We start from the raw sequence: 21,161 nt of genomic DNA on the forward strand, positions 1-21,161 counted from the left end.
ATGTTAACAGTTGAAAATTATACAATTAAGATAATTCAAAATGAAAAAAAATCTTCTGTCTTCAATGCACTTTTTAGGACTATGAATTATGTAGTTAATTATCATAATACTCCAATTCACCTAACCTTTGCTACCCACACCACTGTAGTTGTTTAGAATCACTAGCTTCCTCTTTGTAGAACTGGGGAATCGTTGGTATGGAACACTGAATGTAATGTCAGCCTTTTTCAATATGCTGGTTAGTTTTGATGAATTATCTTTCTCTTTTTTATTCTTTATCATCAGGAATGACTTTCTGGGTTGGAGTTATAAAATGATGGGAAATATAGGTGATGTAAAAACAAAATAAATCAATAAAAATTCATGGGGAAAAAACCAAAAACATCATAGCTTTCACTAAAAGACTTTAAATGACTGCTACCTCTAATAAGAAATTATCAAGTTGTACTTCTACTATCTAAAAAGAGAAAAGACTCTTTAACCTAGATATGTGAGTCATACAGTATGGGGAACTCTCAGTGTGAAAATTCCCTTACCAACACAGATGAGTACTCATCAGCAACTTATAGTTTTAGAGAATCATTTGATTTTTTCTTTGAACAAAGAGCTAGTGTGTGTGAAAGGCAGGACTTGAATCCCAGTCTTTAACACTGCAAGGCCAACTTTCTATTCATTATACCTAGCATTGTCTCTAAGAGTAGATTAATGGATCATTTTATTTTTAATGCATAAGGAAAGGCCATTACAGTAAAATAGGGAAAGTACTAAATGAGGAGATAAGAGAGCTAAAATCTAAAGTCACAGTTTTCATTAATTAGCCTTGTGACTATAGATAAGTGAGTTGCCACTATACAATCTCTTCATCATACATTTAAAGCGTGAAAAGATCTTAAAAGGCAGCTAAATAAATGCGTAGAGTGTTGGATAAAGTACTGGACTTGGAATCAGAGAGACAAATACAAATCCGAACTCACACATGTCACTTACTCTCTCTTGATCTCAGTTTTCTCATACATAGAAAAAAGTAATAATAAAACCTATTTCCCAGAGTGGTTGTTGGAATAAATGTGAGATAATCTTTGTAAAATGCTTTGCAAACCTTAAATCACTATATGGATGCTAGTTATTATTGTTATTATAGTCCAGCTCCCTCATTTTGCAGCTAAGTCCCAAAGCTTAAGTGTTTTTGTCCAAGGTCACAAAGCTCATAAGCAACAGAGCCACAATTCAAATCCAAATTTCTGGCTCCTTATTCAGCACTCTTCAATACACCTCTAACAATCTTTTTAGACCTAATATTCCATAATCTTAAATATCAAAAGGATGAGAGATGGTCTATGACATCCTTTTAAAAAGTAGGCCCTGGGAGTCAGAAGACCTATCAGTTGTATGTATGACTATGAGCAAGTGATTTAATTCCTCTCAGCTGATTTCCTCTTCTGTAAAATGGAGATCATAATATTCTTCCTGTGAAAAAAGAGATAGAAAATGTTTTGGGGAACTATGAAGCACTCAATCTAGGTCCCAATTAGTGCAAATAATGAATCTTTTGAAGTGGTCACACATTTGAATGGGCACTACCTGTTTCCATTGGACTGGAAACAATTATCATGTCTTACAGAAGTATAATTTCAAATAGTATAAATTCAAATTCATGCAATCATTTCAGGACATTCATTTATTATTTTCACTAATTGAGACCCAGCAGGCATATATTTGTCAGGTAATATTAACTGGAGCAAAGTATTTATCAACATCATTACTATTGTTATTAGCATGCCTCTGTTTTTTTGACTTTCTGGAAGGCAGGAAGGGATCAGATAACATGAACTTGCTCCCACAGGAGGATTAACCCATTACCAGCTTATAAGGAGGCTTCTGTCAGGAAAACTACTATTCCATAAGTGGGAGGGAAATGTGGGAGAGGGGAGTTCAAGAAAGAGTAGAATCATTTCCTATATTACCAAATTGTTACCCAATAATGTTGCAAGTACCTCTTCATTTTCAGCCAAAGCATTTCCCCAAGGCCACATAGACACAGACTAAATAGAGTCTGAGTAACTCCTAGGAGATCAGAGAACTTCCTTTTCCTGTGTTGGTGCAAAGATAATAATAATTTACACACATATGTAGCTGTTTTAGGGACATAATCTTATTTGATTCTGTTAACTCATGATGCCAGTGGGCCAATGTAGAAAATGAAATCTCTAAGGCATAAGGCAATTTACCAGGTTATGCAAGTAAGATAAGAGGGGAAGGGGAGGAAGAGAGAGAGGGAAGAAAGGGAGAAAGGAAGGAGGGAGGAGGAAAGGAAGAAAGGGAGGAAAGAAAAAAACGAGAGAGAAACAGAATATATTAAGAACTTAGTTATGACCTGCACCCTGCTGAGTGCAAGAGATACAAATATAAACAAAATAATTCCTGCTCTCAAGGAGTTTCCATTATAATGAGAGAAGATAACATATGAAGAGAAGTGTAACAGCAGAGATACAACAGTATATATAATCTGATGAAGAGATATACAACAAATGGAGACTGGATCTGAACAATAAGGCTGGAGCTCATCAATTAGAACTCAAGGTAGTTTCAGGCTTTATTACTCCTCTCCTAGTAACTTCACTGACACTCACTGCATCGAAAGCAGAGTAGCCTTCTGAAAAGGGGTCAAGAAGATCTGGTTAGAAAAGCTGCCTCAGTTACTTAATAACTTGTTGAACTTGGGAAAGTTGTTTTGTGCCTCAGTTCCTTCATCTATAAAATAAGGGGATTGGATTCAATAACCTCTAAGATCTTTTCCACTCTAAATCTACAGTCCTATTGTACTATACCTGAGTAAATGATGCAAAACTCTGTAAATGTACCTCTGTCTGCCCCTCTTCCTCCAAGTGCTTGGTTAGCATTTCTTACCTAGCAGGACTAGGGCTTTTTTTGGTGGGAAGCCTCTTTTCCTTGGGACAGGATGTATTCTGGTGCTATTGCTGGCAAATAGTCTGCTTTTAAATCTCAGTCCAGCTGACTCCTCTTAATTCTCCAGTTCTTGGCAGAATTCCTCCTGATGACTGGGCTTGATCATTGAAAAGCAGATGTTGGAAGCCTTCCAGAAAGTAACAGCTTTTCTTGACTGGAAATGAAATTGGATTCTTTTATGAAATTGGTCAGTCGACAAAGTCAAGCTGTTCTACTCCAGGGCACTTAAACAGGGAGAACTGTGAATTTTTTTTTTGGGGGGGGAGAATACCCTTCCAACATAGGTTTGGTGTCTGAAGGCTAATGTATTATATTAGCCCCAAATGGGTACCATCACTACTTATTCTGTGTTCCCATGGCATTGACTGGCCGAGTTGAAATTGTGGTGAGTTTTCAATCTGTTCTGGGCTCTGGCATTAAATACTATTCAGGAAGCCTCCCTAAGCTTTCATTCTTGAAAGCCCCTGAGATTCCTTTGGGAATATAGAAAAAAAGAAAAGATTAATTTTCTTAGTGGTTCATTTTTCATTCCTTGGAAAGGGCACATCTAGATAATTCCAAGACCAGTACTGTGACCTGCCTAGAATGTGGGAAAGAAAGGTCAAAGAAACCTGAGTTGTTCTAGACCTGGAACCTATTTGAAACAAGTCAAAACTCATGGGAAATTCCCAAAATATTTGTACTGCTTGAGTATTGTTTATTGGCAGAATTTATACTTATCCAGGTCCTTGACTCAGAGATCCATCATTCAACCAACAGTACCTTTATCAAAAAATGACTCAATGAGGATGTTAACCTTTCCCCAAGAAGATCAGGGGAGCCAGGTGGTATAGTAGATGAGTGCTGGTCCTGGAGTCAGGAAAACCAGTGTTCAAATCCAACTTCAGACACTTACTAGCTGGTCAATCCTCTGATTGCCTCAATTTCTTCATTTGTAAAATTGGGAATAATAATAGTACCTACCTCCCAGAGTTGTTCTGAAGACCAAATGAAATAATATTTATAAAGCCCTTTGCAAATCTTAAAGTATTATGTAAATATTATTTATTAGTATTACTATACTGATTTTTATCTATTATAAATTACTGTTGCACAAGCTCAGCTGAATCATAGCAACATAAATTTAGAGCTAGAAGGAGGTCATTGGGTCTCAATCCCTCATTTTACAGACAAGCAAACTGAGATTAAATACCTTGCATAGAGTTATACATCTAAGTGTCTGCTTAGACAGGATTTGAATCGAAGTCTTTCAGACTCCATGGTCTATGGTCTATACTCTGTAACACTCAGCAGCATGCTACTATATAGCATTTCTTTTAGTCAACTCTTATTTACTATCTATAAATTCTCCACAGCTGCTGTTATAGAAGGTCAGCTAGGTGGTGCAGTGGATGAAGCACTGAGTTCAAATATGAAGTCAGATACTAGCTACCTGACCTTTGACAAATCACTTTACCTTATTTGCCTCAGTTTCTTCATCTGTAAAATGATCTGGAGAAGGAAATGGTAAACCACTCCAGTATCTTTGCCAAGAAAATTCTAAATGGGATCACAAAGATTTGGAAACACTGGGAAAGAAATAACTAAACAACAATTGTTGAAGGCCCTCATCCTCCTAAAGCTCCCAAGTTCTTCGCCATCTTCCACCTTCATTACATTTAACTAGACCTCCTAGCAAAATCAAGCTCTGTGAGCTCCTTCAACTTCTTTTCTCAACTCAAAACTACTCATAATTTTTATTCATACTACCTTACTTCTTCTCAAAAGAAGAGGTATCCCTAGTCCCTGCTAAGGAGTTAATCTTACCTACCTACCTACCTACCTACCTGCTTACCCTTGGTCGCATCTCCTGCTGTTTTCCTGGACCTTGCTATTTCAGCCTTCCTCTTTCTTTTTTTTTAAACCTCTTCCGCCTCACAGTATCCTTCCCTTTGGTCTGCAGACAAATGCAGACCTCCTCAACCAAAAAAGAAACAAGAGTCTCCCCCTCATCACTCCTCTGAACCCCTGTCTCATAGCTAGCTCCCTTTTTTGTCACTGCCCAACTTCAAGGAAAAATAGATTGCACTCCGTGCTTCTACTTCTTGACCACACACTTATTCTTCATTCAGTTCCTTACAATCTGGCTTTCACTTACACTACTCTTCTGAAATTGCCCTGAAATGTCAACCATAACTTCCAAATTGCTAAATCTTGACCTATATTCAACTCAGCAGTTTTTTTTTAATTCTTATATTTTTTTTCCAAAAACCTTTTTTAAATTTTGTGTTCCAGATTCTCCTTGTCTCTCCCCTCTGTCCTCATTGAGAAGGCTATCAAATTTATATAGGTTATACATGTGTACCCAGGAAAAACAGATTTCCATGTTAGTCAAGTTTCTGAAAGAACAGAAAAAATGAGAAAAATAAAACTTTTTTAAAGGTATGCTTCAATCAGCATTCAAATTCAATTAGTTCTTTCTTTGGAGATGGATAGCATTTTTCATCATAAATCCTTCAAAATTGTCTTAGATCATTGTATTGCCTTGATCATTGTACAATATTGCTATTACTGTGTACAATGTTTTCCTGGTTCTTGAGCAATTTTATATTAAAGGTTTCCTATGGACAAAGCACTATGCTTCTTCCTTGATCATCTGTCTTTAGCATTTAATCCTATTGATTTTCCTCCATCCTTATATTTTCTTTCCCTAGATTCTGTGCCTTGGTTACTTTTCTGCTCACTCCTCTGGAGACAGCAATAGCTCCTCTCCCTACTCATCCCCACCATTCCCTAAATTTAAGCATTCCCTAAAATGCCTTCTCTTACCCTTTGGGGTAATGCACCCCCTAAGCTCTCACTTAACATCTGACATTTATCTCAAGCTGGAATTCTCTGATCAACTTTTCCAACTGCCTTCTGGGTATCTGGATATCTTGCCAGACCCTCAAATGCACTATATCCTAAGCCAAACCTGTTATCTATAGGTTAAAATCTTATCTTCCTGACTTTCCTATTTATGTTCAGATTTACCTAGTCTCCCTAAAAACCTTACATTTCTTCTACCTTTTCTCCCATATCCAATATGCCCATTCTGCCTCTGTCATCTGAAGTAGCTCAGGGTTTCTTAAATTTTCTCCATTCATGATCCTTTTTCTCCCAAGAATTTTTAGATGAGCCCAGATATATAGATATATGAAATAGGTATACAAGTCAAACATTTGTTGGTAATAAATCATAATATCATGACCCCTATAATCATGATCCTCATCTAGGATCCCGACCCAAAGTTTAAGAAGCTTTGGACTAGTTGATCTAAAAGTCCCTTCCAAACTAAACCTATGAACCTTAGACTCTGTTCCTATTTTTCTAATTCCTACTATCATCACTCTTTGCCAAACCCTTATTATATTTCATCTGGATTCTTACATTTCAACTGATTTCCTCACTTCAGTGTGCTCTTTGCCATCATCCTTCACTGCCATCCAATACCAAATTAATTCTGATAATATGCATCTGAACACATACTTCTTTACCCAAAAGTCTTTGCTAGATCCACACTGCCAATGGAATCAAGTCTATGCAGACTTCTTAACCTGAAATTCAAGGCCACTATCATTTGGTTTCAACCTACTTTTCCATTCTTTTTGAGTGGGAGAAAATTAGGGTTAAGTGACTTGCCTAAGATCACACAGCTAGTAAGTATTTGAGACGGGATTTGAACTCAGGTCCTTTTGAAATCAGGGCCAGTGCTTTACCCACTGTACCACCTAGCTACCCCCATTAATTTTCCAGTTTTTGTTCACACCATTCCTTATACTCCAAATATAGTGAACTATTCATTTTCTTTAAACATGTTCTCACACTTTTCTACTATCATATCTTTAATCATATCAGGGCCAGGAACTATTGTAACTACTAACCCTAAAATGCTTGAGGAACTCCCAAAATGATGTCACTTTCCATTTTCTTTTATCATCCTTATTCAAATACCTTCCACTGTGTTTCTACTCTTATATTCCTGGATTTCTTCACTGGTGTGTACATAAGGTGTGAGAATTTTTAAAATAGTAATACTCTCCTTTGCATGTACCTTGTGGAATGTTATTGGTTTATATCCCCAATTCTTGCTTTTTTATGTTTAAAGCATTCCCCTCCCTCCTCCCTTTCTCTTAAAACTGCTCCTTTTGAACAAAGCATAGCCTTGAATACCATACATGAGCCCTGTCCCTCCTGTTTTAATCATGCTTGCAAGAATATCCTTTCTTCTTTGTTTTAGATATTTAAATTAATTGTGTTTGTTATCCACATTCTACACATGGGTAGAATTGTTTCCAACCTATTTCTGTGTAGTTTTCACTGAAGAACTGTGAAACATAACATTATATGTCATCTTGCCTTTTATAGATCACATCTGCTGGCCTTTATAGGATGTGCATTCATAGCCTTTTCTAGGTATTTTTCTCCCTATCCCTCAGATTTCAAACTAAAGGCTTCAAAATCAGGTTGGTGAGTCTCTTGTCAAAAAGGTTTCTTCCATTTTGCTTTATATAACCCCCATTTCCAAACCCTGACATGATAACACACAGTCCATAAAACCAAGTGCTGCTCATTGATATCATCTAGAATTAGCTATTTTCTTTCCAGGGTCTTTCTTTTTCTTCCAAACTCACAATTTCAATTGCTTTTTATGAATGTGACCATGTCTGGACTTGGTGCAGAACTGAACCTATATGGTTAGAGGTTAAGTAGGTGTACTTGATAGAATTACAGGTTTAGCATAGCACACAGAAAAGAAAATAATACAGCTGAAGTAAAGAAGTATACAGACAGATGTTACAGTCATTTGGGGGGAAGCACCAATCCTTTCTTTTTAAATTTTTAAAATGTTATTCTTTATTTTTTTAATTAACAAGCATGTATTTTCTCTCCCAGCTATCTTCTCTCTCTTCCCACCATTAAAAAAAAAAACAGAAAAACCCTTGTAATAAATATGCATTGTCAAATTCCAACATTAGTCATGTCAAAATATCTATCTATATCTGTTTAAATATATATATTTATATGTGTATTTATAAATTGATATATGTATATATAATTATATGTGTATATAAATTTGATATTTAATTTATATTATTATATAATATATAATTTGAAGTCTTGATTTTACCACTTTTCTGTCAAGTGGTAATATATTTCTGGGGCAGCTAGGTGGTACAATGGATAAATCATCAACCAAGGAGTCAAGAGGATCTGAGTTCAAATACAACCTCTGACACTAGTTCTGTGACTCTTGATAAGTTATATAATCCCAATTGTCTCCCAAAGAAACTGAGAGAGAAAGAGAGAGGTAACATATTTCTTCACTGAGGATCTATGACTGTGGTTGATTTTTAAGTTGATCAGTGTTCTTAAGTCTTTCTAAATTGTTGTTCTTTACAAACACTGATTTTATTCTATAAAAATTGTCCTGGTTTTTTTCACTTTGCTATAAGTCAACTCATACAATCTTCCCCTGTTTTCCCAAAACTGTCACCTCCATCATTTCTTATGGCACAATATTATTCCATTATAGTAATAAACTATAATTAGTTCAGCCATTCCCCAACTGATGAATACTCCCTTAGTTTCCAGTTCTTTGTCACCACAACTAGTTGCTGTAAATATTTTTCCTCTCTGAACTCTTTGTGGTAGAGTACTAATAATGGTTCTGCTGTCTCTAAAGATATGTATGGTTTAGTGGTTTAAAAGGATAATTGCTCATTGCTGAAAATCCAGAATGGTCTAGCCTGTCTTTCACATTGGGATAGCATAAAACTAGCACATAGAACATAAGAAAGCAGAATTTTCACTGTTGCTATTTGAGAACTGATCTTAATTATGTTGCCTGCTTAGAATATGATAGAAAAGAGAAAGAAATATAGGACCTCATTTTAATAGATAAATTTGGCTCCTAAGACTGTGTGTTCTAGTACAGGACAAGGTTGGAGAAGGGGGGAGTTATTTCATTTGTATTCTCTCATTCTGTAACTTTATATATAGAGCCATACTTAGGCTAAACCAGGTCTTCTGGTACATATAACAGCAAAAATATTGGTAGCTCCATATCACAAGATTGACTAAGGTCACATGCTTGAAAGCAGCCCTGAGAGTTTGTGTCTAGTCTAAGGATATGGAATCTTAACATGGAAGGGGTGAGAGGAGAGAGACAGGTCATTAAAGGTAGTCTTATACATTTCCCTTCTCTATTTGATGTTCATCTCTTATATTCTTCATCCAATTCCTCTACATTATAATAGAAAATTATAGGAAATAATAAACAATAGGAAATAATGGGAAATAAAAGGAAATAAGGGTCTAAGGCAAATGTTTCTCTCTGCCAGCTCCTCCCTCCCCAAGACAACAAGCAATCCAATAGAGGTAAATTTCTGCTAAAAAAATTTCCATATTCATCATGCTGTATAAGAAAAATAAAATCAAAAGTGAAAAAAATGAGAAAGGGAAAAAACAAAGATAGACTATCCCATATGCAAGAATACCATTCCCCTACCTCATCCCATCTTAAAAGTGGTATGGAGTGGATAGAGCACTAACTCTAAACTAAGAGGAACTTGGGTTCATAACTTGTCTCTGATGTTTACTAATCTCTGTAGACTTGCATCTTCACCTGTCATACTAGACAGTCTCTGAGGTAGCTTCTGGCTCTATGACCCTATGATCACGCTAAAGTTTGACAAACCTGTTCTCTTTTGAGTTCTTTGTATGCTTCCTTGTAGCTGCCCTGCTCCTTTCCACTATATTTTTATAACATGTTACAACAATACAAGATGTATCGATTCCCTTTTAGTCTGACTGCTTTCTGAAGATGGATAAGCTGTCTTCCAGCCATAGTGTAGAAAGGGTTGCTCTGGAGAAGGGTTTCTGGAGCCAGCTAATCCCATGTGTGGTGTGGGATTCTTGTTCATTTTTTTTCACAGAGTGAGATATTTCCTCACCTGCATGTTCTGTCATTAAATTTAATGTCTGGATGAACTTTGAACCTGTAATCTTCTTTATTACTTATGCTCCCCCAAAAGTCTTATTGAACTATTCCAAGTCATATAAAATAATAATAAAAAAATAAAAATAAATGACATTTTATTGTACCATTTTATTTTTCCAAATACATGCAAAAATAGTTTTTAACATTCATCTTTGAAAATTGTTCCAAATTTTTCTTTCTCTGCCAGCTCCTCCCTCCCCAAGACAACAAGCAATCCAATATAGATGCATTTCTCCTAAAAAATATTTCCATATTCATCATGCTGTATAAGAAAAATAAAATCAAAAGTGAAAAAAATGAGAAAGGAAAAAAACAAGTAAACAAACAACAATAACAAAAAGGTGAAAATACTATGTTTCGAACCACATTCAGTATCCATAGTTCTTTCTGGATGTAAATGATGCTCTCCATCACAAGTCTACTAGAGCTTCCTTCAATTACCACATTGAATAATTGACATTTACAAAGCACTTTAAGGTTTAGAGAATTCTTTACCTTTGTTATTTCAGCCTTATAACAATTTTATAATATAGATGCTACTATAACTACTATTCCAATTGTCTAAACAGAGAAACTGAGATTTGAAAAGTTAATTGATTAGTTCATAAGGGTCTAAGGCAATTTTGAACTGTTGCCAGTCATATACAATAATGATAAAAAAATAAAAATAACTGACATTTGTAAAGTACTTTAAGGTTTACAGAATTTTTTACATATGTTATTTCAGTGTCATAACAACCCTATAATATAGATACTATTTTAATTACAATCCCCATTGTACAGAGAAACTAGATTTGCAAAGTTAATTGAATATCCTAGGATTATATGGTTAATAAGGATGTGAGCAGGTTTTGAACTGTTTCCAGTCATGTGCAATAATGATAAAAAAATAAAAGTAACTGGCATTCCGTAAAGTACTTTAAGATTTACAGAATTCTTTACATATATTATTTTAACCTAACAATCCTGTAACATAGATGAATCGTAATTACTATTCCCATTGTACAAACAGAAAAACTGAGATTTGGAAAGATTAATTAATTATCCTAGAATTATGTAGTTAATAAGGGTATAAGACAGGTTTTGAAACTAGATATCTTCTAGCTATAAGCCAGGGTTCTATCTACTGTACATATTGCTCAGAATTGAAGAGGAAGATATCTTTATGATAAAGGATTAGTTGGGGAAGATATTAGTTCTAGCTTCTTGTTATTTTCAAATTTTTTGTTGTTCATCCTTAGTTCTTGAAGTGGACCAATGACTAGGATGATATCTTGACTTGTACATGAATAGAATTTAAGTGATGCAAAGTTGCATAAAGTCATCAGCCTCACTTTCTCTTCCAGAATGACCAAATTCCAATGGCAAGACAAAAACCAAAGTGACTGCTGATGGCCCAGAATGCAGTGGATGCCCCTGGCCTTTCTGAATTAAGATCTTTGGTTTAGAGAAGAGGTCCAAAGAGTTCAGCAGAGTGAGAGTTATCCTGTTCTTATCGAGAGAAGGCAATGGAAGGTGTAGATAGCCTGAGCATGGTATAGTTCACATTTCAAGAGTACTTTACAAAACATACAAAGTACTTTTACAAAATCAAGTGAGAGAGGTTATACAATATAATTAGCTCCATTTTGCAAAAAACAGAATTGAGACTCTGTCCAATTTCACAACAATAGTAAGTATCAAGGCCAAAATTTAAACTCAGGTCTCCTGATGACCAAACCCAGGACTCTTGACCAAAAGAGAGCTTTTTAACTTTCTTGGTTTGAATGGCCAACTGAAGAAACCTAGAAAAATCTGTTTGGAACCTCCAAATCACTGAAGTTGTTGTCTTCACTTGCCAGCCTTTGGCCCTCAATAGTCCAGAAGAGTTTTATAGAACGTAAAAAACCATCTCGTGATAGTTGACTCATTTTTTTTCTTTTTCATTTTTCCTTTCATTATAGTAAATTAAACTTGTTCACTCCTGACAAAATGGATTCAGCTTAATGGAGATAGAAGGAGCTTTTCTGATAATTGCTGTTATTTTAAATAATTTATAATACTTGTTAAATAATAAATAAAATTATATTTTAAGTAATAATAAGCTTAATTTGATTATGCTAGGAGGATTCTCTTTTCAAAAAAATACCATTCTCAGGCACCTACTCCTGGCTTCTTTCAAACCTCAGCATCCTATAGCAAATCCTACTTCTTACAGCAAGTCTTTCCCAATCTCCCTTAGTTCTAATGTCTTGTTGATTGTCTCCTTGTAAAAGACTTGTTTGCCCACAGTTGTTTGCATGTCATTTCTGCCATTTGACTTGAGGATCTTGAGATCCTCAAGAGGATATTTTTATTTCTTCATATCCTCAGTGCCTAGAACTATGTCTAGTATACATCAGGAGCTTATAAATGCTTGTTGCTTTGACTCTTCAGCTTTCTCAATTACAAATTAGATATAACATTTATACTGCTTATTCCAAAGAATTATTGTATGAAAGGTAATTTATAAAATAATAATATCCACCATTTATAAAGCTCTTCAAGAGTTCCCAAATCATTTTACAGATATTAAGATCCTGACAATCACCTAGCAAGGAAGGTATCTATTGTTACCTCCATTTTGCATGAGAGGAAATGAAGATTCAATGCCTTGGCCATCTTATCAGGTCTGTTATGGTTCAATTTGATTCAATTTTGATTCAACTCAGTAAACATTTATTAAGTTCCTACTACACACTAGGCATTGTACTAAACAATAAGCAAAAGAAAGGCAATTTCTGTTTTCAAGAAACTTACAACATATTGGGAGAAGACACCAGATAAAAGGAAACTGAAAAGCAAGTTGAGGAGGGCCCTGGTTTTCCTGAAATAGAAATGAAGCAGAGCTACAAATGAGAAATGAAGAGTTACCTAGAAAGTTCAGATCTGAGCCTTCTACAAAGGAAAGTTTTGGGAGGAGTTTATAGCTCTGTCTTCCAGCCCTCAAACCTCAAATCAGAAGGTAGAGACAGTTGAAGAAGTTGAGGTTTTCAGCCTAGTTCTTCCAGTCATCATGACACTTTTGACCCAAAATCTTATAGCCTATAGAAATGTGACCTATAATGGAGGAGGAAGGGAAGAGGGAAAAGGAGGAAGAGGAAAAATAAGAGGAGGAGGAAGAGCAGAAGAAGAAAGAGGAAGAGGAGGAAATTGCTTTTAGTGACAATCATTGTTTTTCTGCTACTGGCCACATAATCATTTGGCTCAGTCGCACAGAAAAGCAAATGAGATTTCAATAACAATATCTAGCATTTATCTAGCTCTTTAAGGTCAGCAAAGCACTTTACAAATATTAACTCAATTATCATCAAAATACCCCTGGAAGGTAGGTGCTATTATTATTTCCCATTTTCTAGATAAAGAGAGAGGCTGGAAAGTCAAGTCACTTGCCTAGAATCACATAGTTAAGTGTTTGAGGCTAGATTTGAACTCCATTTTTTTTTTACTGTAGTCTATCTGCTGTGTACCACTTAGGCTACTTCTAGTTGTGTAGGTTTTATTTTCTTTTACTATGTAGAAAGAATTTTGGCAGAGCAGCTAACTGGTACAGTGGATAGAGCACCAGCCCTGAAGTCAGGAGGATCTGAGTTCAAATCTGGTCTCAGACACCCTGTGTGATCCTGGGCAAGTCATTTAACCCCAACTGTGAAAAACAAACAGAAAGGCAGAAAGGAAGACACAAAGAAAGACAGACAGAAGGAAGAAAGAAGGGGAAGGGGGAAAAGAGAGCCACCTCCTCATCCCTGAGGTGAGCAGTAAAGGCAAAATCTTATGAATGTCCTCAGCCAAAGGAATTCCCAAGGTGATACAGTGGTGAGAATACTGGACTTAAAATAAGAAAGACCTAAGTTCAAATTCTGCCTTGGATACTTCCTAGCTGTGTGACACCAGAAAGAAACATAACTCTCCATCTCAATTTCCTCATTTGTAAAAACAGCAATAAGGACACCCTTCTCACAGGATTACTGGGAGGATTAAATGAGATAACATATGGAAAGCATGTTGGAAACCTTACCAGGCTGATTTTATATGCTACTTATTCTTATACAAACTAAACTCTGGCTGGAAATTAGCATTGTGAGACACTCAAGCATGATGGTCACTTAGCTGAAGGTGTCTCTTTGGGTTTGACAATGGCAGGCCAGCAAACAGTGGTATCAGGCTCAGTGCATTGGGAGTTCCAGATTGATTTCTTTGGATTTCTTGAAGTGGTCACATAAACCAAAACAAGTTCCCCAGTTTGAACCTTTGAGTCATGAGAAAGTCTGATACCAAGGTTAGGAGGCCATTTCACAGAAGCATGGAGCAGGGAATCTCTCAGTCTTAGCTGGGTCACCACATCTCCCCTGGTAGTAGATTAGAGTGATGGGAAAAGCATAGATTTTTTTTAAATGTCCAGTGAATTGGGTTATTACACCCTATATTGACTGTGAAACAGTATTCCTGACTATTCCTCTGTTTTAGACATCTGGATGCAGATGTGCCAGTCATCTTAGGATTTGGGAGAATAAGTATGATCTCTGATGCTGAATTTTTTATTTTTTATTTTTTGAAAGGTAAATAAATTAGAAATCACATGAGCTATAGCCATTCTGTCTGAAAGTTTTTTTTTTCTACAGGAAAACCTGCACATCCTAAATCTAACAGGATTTATGTTTACAAGAACCTGTCTGCAAAGAACTGACATTTATGGCCTAAAAACATTCTGGAAGAAACGTAGCCTAAAATTCTGAGGACTTTTATACTCTCTGACATTTTAGATGTTCTATAGAGTCACTGAGAATTCAGAATATAATGTGAATTAATTGAACTCTAAGGAGATTATGCCTTCTCTTATATCTAAAAGCATTGAGCTCTTTTAGGAGATATGGTGAGAGGAAGCAATAATTATTTTTTAAATGTAAAGCATGGGTTAATTTTCGAACAGGTTGTGAATTTTGTGGGGCAGTGGCAGAGGACTAATAATAATAATGATAGCTTCTATACTCTATTGCTTTATAATTTACAAAACATTTCCTCACCACAACCTTAAGAGATTGATAGTACAAGTATTATTGATCTGCCCATTTCACTGATAAGGAAACTTGTGCTTAGACAGCTGATCTCACTTTTTGGATAACTAAGTTAATAAAGAAATAAAGAAAGTAGTAGATTTACTAAAGTAGTAAGAGTGTAGCCAGGTCTGCTGATTCCCTGGTCTCTTTTCACTGTGCTCTAGTAGAGTCTTGGGGAAGATTTACGCATCTTATATTAGGTTCAAACAGTCTAAAATGGGCCCATGAGGAAAAAAATCTTACTTTTGTATAGTGCTTTAAGGTTTACAAAGAGAGCAAGCAAAGTCGAATATAGAGAGAGTAAGACTTCAGTTTATGCTCTACATAAGACATTAGCCCAGATCATTTTGCTTCTTTGAGGAGATTTGTCTACTACTTATATATAATGTGTAAATGTGTGTGTGCCTGTGTAGATAGATATTTTTATAAAGATATTTTATGGGGACAGCTAGTTAGTATGATGGCTAGAGCACCAGCCTTGAAGTCAGAAGGACCTGAGTTCAAATATGACCTCAGACAGTATTAATACTTCCTAGCTGTGTAAGCCCAGCCAAGTCACTTAACCCCAATTGCTTCAGAAAAAAAAAAAAGATATTTTATCAAGATAGAATTAGATAATTATAAAGCATTTTGCAAACCTTAAAGTGTTGTTATTCTAGCCTAGTCCCTTTCTACCTTTCCAGTTTTCTTATAGATTTTCATTCCTCTTCATACACTCTGTGTTCCAGCAATACAAGACTTCTTCTTTACCTTGCACAAGATATTTTATCTTCTTACTTTGTACATCTTCACTGTCTTTCCTCCAAGCTTTGAATCCCCTCCCTTCTCACCTCCACCTCCTGCTTTCTCTCAATTTCTTCAAGTCTTAGTTAAAATTCCACTTTCCATAAGAAGACTTTCCCTGTTCCTTTTAATGCTACATTCTTCTCTCCAAGATTGCCTTCAAGTTATCTTGCCTATGTCTTACTCATCGTTGTTTGTATGTTGTCTCCTTTAGATAGCAAGAGCGTTCAGAGCAGGGATTGTTGTTTACCTTTCTTTGTATCCCTAGCATATAATAGGTGCTTAATAAATGCTTCTTGCATAGTATTTTCACCTTTTTGGTTGGTTTGTTTCTTTCTCATGGTATTTTTTCCTTTGGTCTGATTTTTCTCGTACAACATGATAAATATGGAAATATGTTTAAAAGGATTGCATGTATTTAACCAATATCAGATTGCTGTCTTGGAGAGGGGGGAAGAAAGGGAGAAAGAAAGAAAACTTTGATACACAAAATTTTATAAAAATGAATGTTGAAAACTATCTTTATATGCATTTGGAAAAATAAAATCCTATTGAGGGGTGCAAAAAGGAAAATGGGGAAAAAGTGCTTCTTGACATAAGAATCCAGTGGTGTTGATAATGTAAGCAAGCAACCATTTTACAGATAATGAAATTAAGAATCTAAAAGGCTGAATGACTTTAAATCAAGCTCTTAATTCAGGAAGAAAAGAACAGAAAATAAAGAAACAACTACTCAGGCTGTATTTTTGAGAGAAGCACAGACCTCCTCTGTGTATTGATGGTCCAGCTGTTCATTTATCTTCTTTAGAACCATTTCTATTTCTTCATGAGCATGTTTGACTGCTTCAAAACAGTTAATTGCAAGAAGTAAGCCAAACTAGCCAGTAACTATTGCATCTATTTACTAAATGGAAATGACAGCAGATGAAGGTCACACTGCTTTAGAATATACAAATTCATTTTTGTAATATTATGAAGGATTGTGAAAGATTATGAAAAATATCAACTCGTGAAATAGCAAGAAGTAATATAGGAAAATATAAAATGGCTGCAGACAGTTTAACTAAAGACCCAATAAAGTTACATTTGAAAGTAACACTGTATGGAAGACAACACAGAGACTTTCAGAAAATAACAGCATTTATATATCAAACTATCTTCTTCAATAATAGTGAAATTACATCACTACTGTACTTCACTATGTCCCTACTGTACTTTGTGAAGAAGTAGAATAAAAGAACAAAAATGACCACATATACCCACAGGAGATCTATCCTGGATGGGATCCAGTTTGAGAGGGCATCCAGCAGTCTGTTCTTGAGATACCTAAAATGACAGGAGATATAGAATACCTGGAAGAAATCATCTATGATATTACTTCTCTAAAAGGGTGATAAAGAGGTCATCAATACATTCTGACCCATATAACCATTTTCTCATTGTACAAATTCTTTATGAGAATGTTATACTCAATATATGTATATATTTAGAAGTAAAATGTATACGTGTGTGTATGTGTACATATATATATGTATATATATATTTATTTTTTATTTTTTTATTTATTTAATTTAATTTAATATTTATTTAATATTTAATTAATTTAATTTAATTTAATATTTAATTTAATAGAGTTAAATTCAGCCTTAAAAACTCTAACAAGGTTTTTCCTACGTATATGCTAATATCATACAAAATTCCATGATAAATAACTTTTGGCATTGATTGTCTCATCATTATTATCAAGCGAGATTTTTATTTGCCAAAAGTATTTACAACTCTCATGGATGATGCTTAGCTCAGAATCCTATTAAAATAGGAATTCCTAGAAGTAAGAAGCTCCTCAGGACACTCCTGTTTGCATTTGGCCTTATGCTGATTGCATCAAGCTTTGATTATGAATGACTCAGAAGTCTGGCACCTAACGACCACACAGGAAAATCAAGTGGGTGAAGAATGCCTATAGATAACCCATATAACTACTTAATCAGTACTTGTATTTTAGATCAGTGCTGCAGATGAATGATGGACTGGACCCAAAATTAAATGGAAGAAAGAGAATGGGCTAGATTGCATCTGGAAAATTACACAGTATTTTCAAGTAACCCCAAATTTCTCCCTGAAACAACAATACCTTTTTAACACCAGTAACCTTCCACTGATGATATATGGCTACAAAGCAATTTCTTAAGAAATAAAATTGTGCATGTGATAAAGTACAATAGAGAGATATAGTGTAAACACAACTGGACTTCAGCATATTGCCAACAGACAATTGCATGAAAGAAATGATATAAAAGTTTTCAAAGCAATGGATAACTGGAAACTGATATAGGCTGATTCTGTGGAAAGAGTAAATTATGGTAGATGAACAACTCCTGAGATATGCTGATACCTTGTGATAATAAAAAAAAAAAATTAGGAATTCCCTAAGTACACTGGGAGGATTCCCTGTGACAATAGTTACACAGGATGCAGGAGACATGGATGAACTATGTTCTATATATCAGCTAGCATTACCAGATAAAGAAAATCACAGGCCTTTTGAAGTGTGGAAGTTGTTTGGTTTTTTTCCTTCATACCAATATGGTTTCTGAGAATCCATCAGAGCATTCTTTTATAATCAGGAAAACAATTTAAAAAGCAAAGCTGGGTGTATGGGAGAAGAGGAATAGTAATTCCCATTAAGTTCCATGGCCAATTCTTACCTTATCTCTCACAACTTGAAAAATCAATTCTGTAGGAAAAAAATATAGGGAATGAACAGAGAAAAAAGGAAGAAGGAAGAGAAAGTATGAGTGTTACCCAAGAGTAATTTGTACCACTACTACAATCAGGGAGACAGAGAAGTTAATCAGTAGAAATAAAAAGGCAAGTACTATTGCCAAAAAGCCCTTTAAAAAAAAATTGTTTCCATTCTCATATACCAAACTGTCCTGTGAGGTTCCATCATAGGCACAGGAAATATCAAAGGGTTTGTTCAACAAATAATGTCACTAGAACTAATGATAGTCATATCCTTCAGTCTTTTCCTATTCTCTCACACAACCCTCTGTTAGGTATCACAAGGTCTGGAAATCAGAAATCAAAGGAACCCTGACATGTACCTACTCAGAAGTGGGGTACAAAATCAAAGTTGCCAGATGCAGAATTGTTCCATGCCTTCTCCTGGAATCCCCTATCTCAAAATCTAGAAGAGCAGAAGTTCATTTCTTCTATTCCCTGTAGTAGGGATCAAAGTGGGAGAAACAGATCCAAGTGCCAAATGGTCTGCTTCACACTATATGAATTATTGGTGAAACACTCAAGCAAAGTAATAAGGATATGTTCTTTTTCAGACCATTTTAAAGCTCTGAAGAAACTTGATCTTAAAAAAAATGAAATGTGAACACCTTTCCTCCCTGTTGGAGTAAATCTGGAATATCTGCTAAATTATAGAGAAGCATCTATGTATACAATGAGAGTTGGAAAGGATTCTTAGTTCTTCACTATGTTCCTTGTCTCAGCAGTGATGACACAGTTGGGGGGAAATACAGCTTTTTTTCAAAATAAGGAATTATTTTAAAGAATTCTAGAGATTTCACAAATATGGCTGAATTTGCCCCTTATTTCTCTGAAAGATTAAAAGATTTGGATTGAATGTCCCTGCTTGAGTATATACCAATGGAAAGGTCCACAGATGGTAGCTACACTGAAGGTAGTATGAAGAGGAGATCAAAGGATTCAAGGATCATCTACGTCCAGCACCACTTTTATGACTGGGGAATGGCTCGCTTAAAAATATGTGAAAGAAGTGGCAGAATCGGGATTTGAATGAAAACTTCCTATTTTAATTCCTTTTTTTTTTTCATTATACAGTTCATTTAGAAAGAGAAACAAACAATAAAAAGACTGACTAGTTCCCACAGGATTCCACAGGATCATAAATGACTAGCTGGGAAGCCAAAATTGGTGGAATTAAAGCAGTCTTGATTGTGGGCACAGAAATAGGAATGCCTATAATTTTATGATACTGGGACTTCTCATGTCCCTGGATAGACTAGCTCAGTAAGGTCATAGGAAAAAGCTATTGGAACCTTGGCATTTAGAAGCCTCAAGGGATCTTAATCCACCATTGCCTACACACAAGAAATGAATTATTCAATCTAGGCAATTTCAGTTTGCTCTTATAGAATACTGGACTGCCATGTTTATAGGAAGTTTAATTCATACCTGAACGGGAATCTCTGTTATAATATCTCTGGCAGATAGTCACCTAATCTTTTCATGAAAGGCTTCTAATAATAAGGAACCCACTATTTCTCAAAGAAGCCCATTCTTGTCCAGGCAATTTAATTTTAGGAGGTTTTTTCCTTAGAAATATAAGCTGTAATACATGCTTTGTTCACTTTTTTTCCTGTTTTTTCACTTTTTTCTCCCAATATGATTCATAAATAAATGTGTATTTTTAAAATTAATGTATATATAGTCAGAAAAAATAAAACAATAAGAGAAAATATAAAAAGGAAAAATGAAAAACATAAAGAAAAAAGTTGATATTCAGAATTTTGTATTAAAAAAAATAGGCTGTAGAAAAAATTCTGCCTCTCTACAACTTCTAACCATTGTTTCTTATTCTGTCCCATAATGCTGAGCATAACAAGTCTCAGTCTTCTTCAGATGGTAACCCTTCAAATGCTAGAAGACAGCTTCATGTCCCTCTTAACCTCTTCTCCAAGCTAAACATCCCCATGTTCTTAAACAGTGACATGCTTTCAAATGGTTTTCTTTTCCAGGCCTTTTACTTTGCTAGTCACTGATGCATCCCAATTATCATTGTCAATCAATGAACAAGTTAAGTCAAAAGGCATAATTGCCTACTGTGTATCAGATGCTTTATTAAGTACTAAGGATACAAAGAAAGGTAAAAATTGTCCCAACTCTCAGAAACTTCATAATCTAACAGAGAAGACAACAGGCAAATAATGTATATAAACAAGATATAGACAGCTTAACATGGAAGATAGTTTCAGAGAGAAAGCATTAGCTTTAAGAGGGATAAGGAAAGGACTCCTGTAGAAAGTGGGATTTTAACTGAGATTTGAAGAAAACAAGGGAAATAGGTAAGGGGGGGGAAGAATTCCAGGCATAGGGGATAGCCAGTCACAAGGCACAAAGTCAAGAAATGAGAATAATGGACTGAGTGACCACAAGAAGGTCAGAGCTACTGGGTCATAGAGTAAATGAAGAGGTAAAAGACATAAAAAACATTGGAAATGTATGTAGGGGCTAGGTAATGAACATAAGAACCTACTGTTTGTCACTACTATGCTAGG

The 21,161-nt window shown here is 35.3% G+C and overlaps 1 protein-coding gene across 1 annotated transcript in view; it reads left to right on the forward strand.

Annotated features, from left to right (window-relative positions):
- GABBR2 (gamma-aminobutyric acid type B receptor subunit 2) overlaps window positions 1-21,161 on the forward strand; it is a 780,032-nt gene that overhangs the window by 393,895 nt on the left and 364,976 nt on the right. The gene's annotated exons all lie outside the window — the stretch shown is intronic.

Source organism: Antechinus flavipes, chromosome 1 (genome assembly GCF_016432865.1).
Source record: "Antechinus flavipes isolate AdamAnt ecotype Samford, QLD, Australia chromosome 1, AdamAnt_v2, whole genome shotgun sequence".
Classification (NCBI taxonomy): Eukaryota; Metazoa; Chordata; class Mammalia; order Dasyuromorphia; family Dasyuridae; genus Antechinus; species Antechinus flavipes.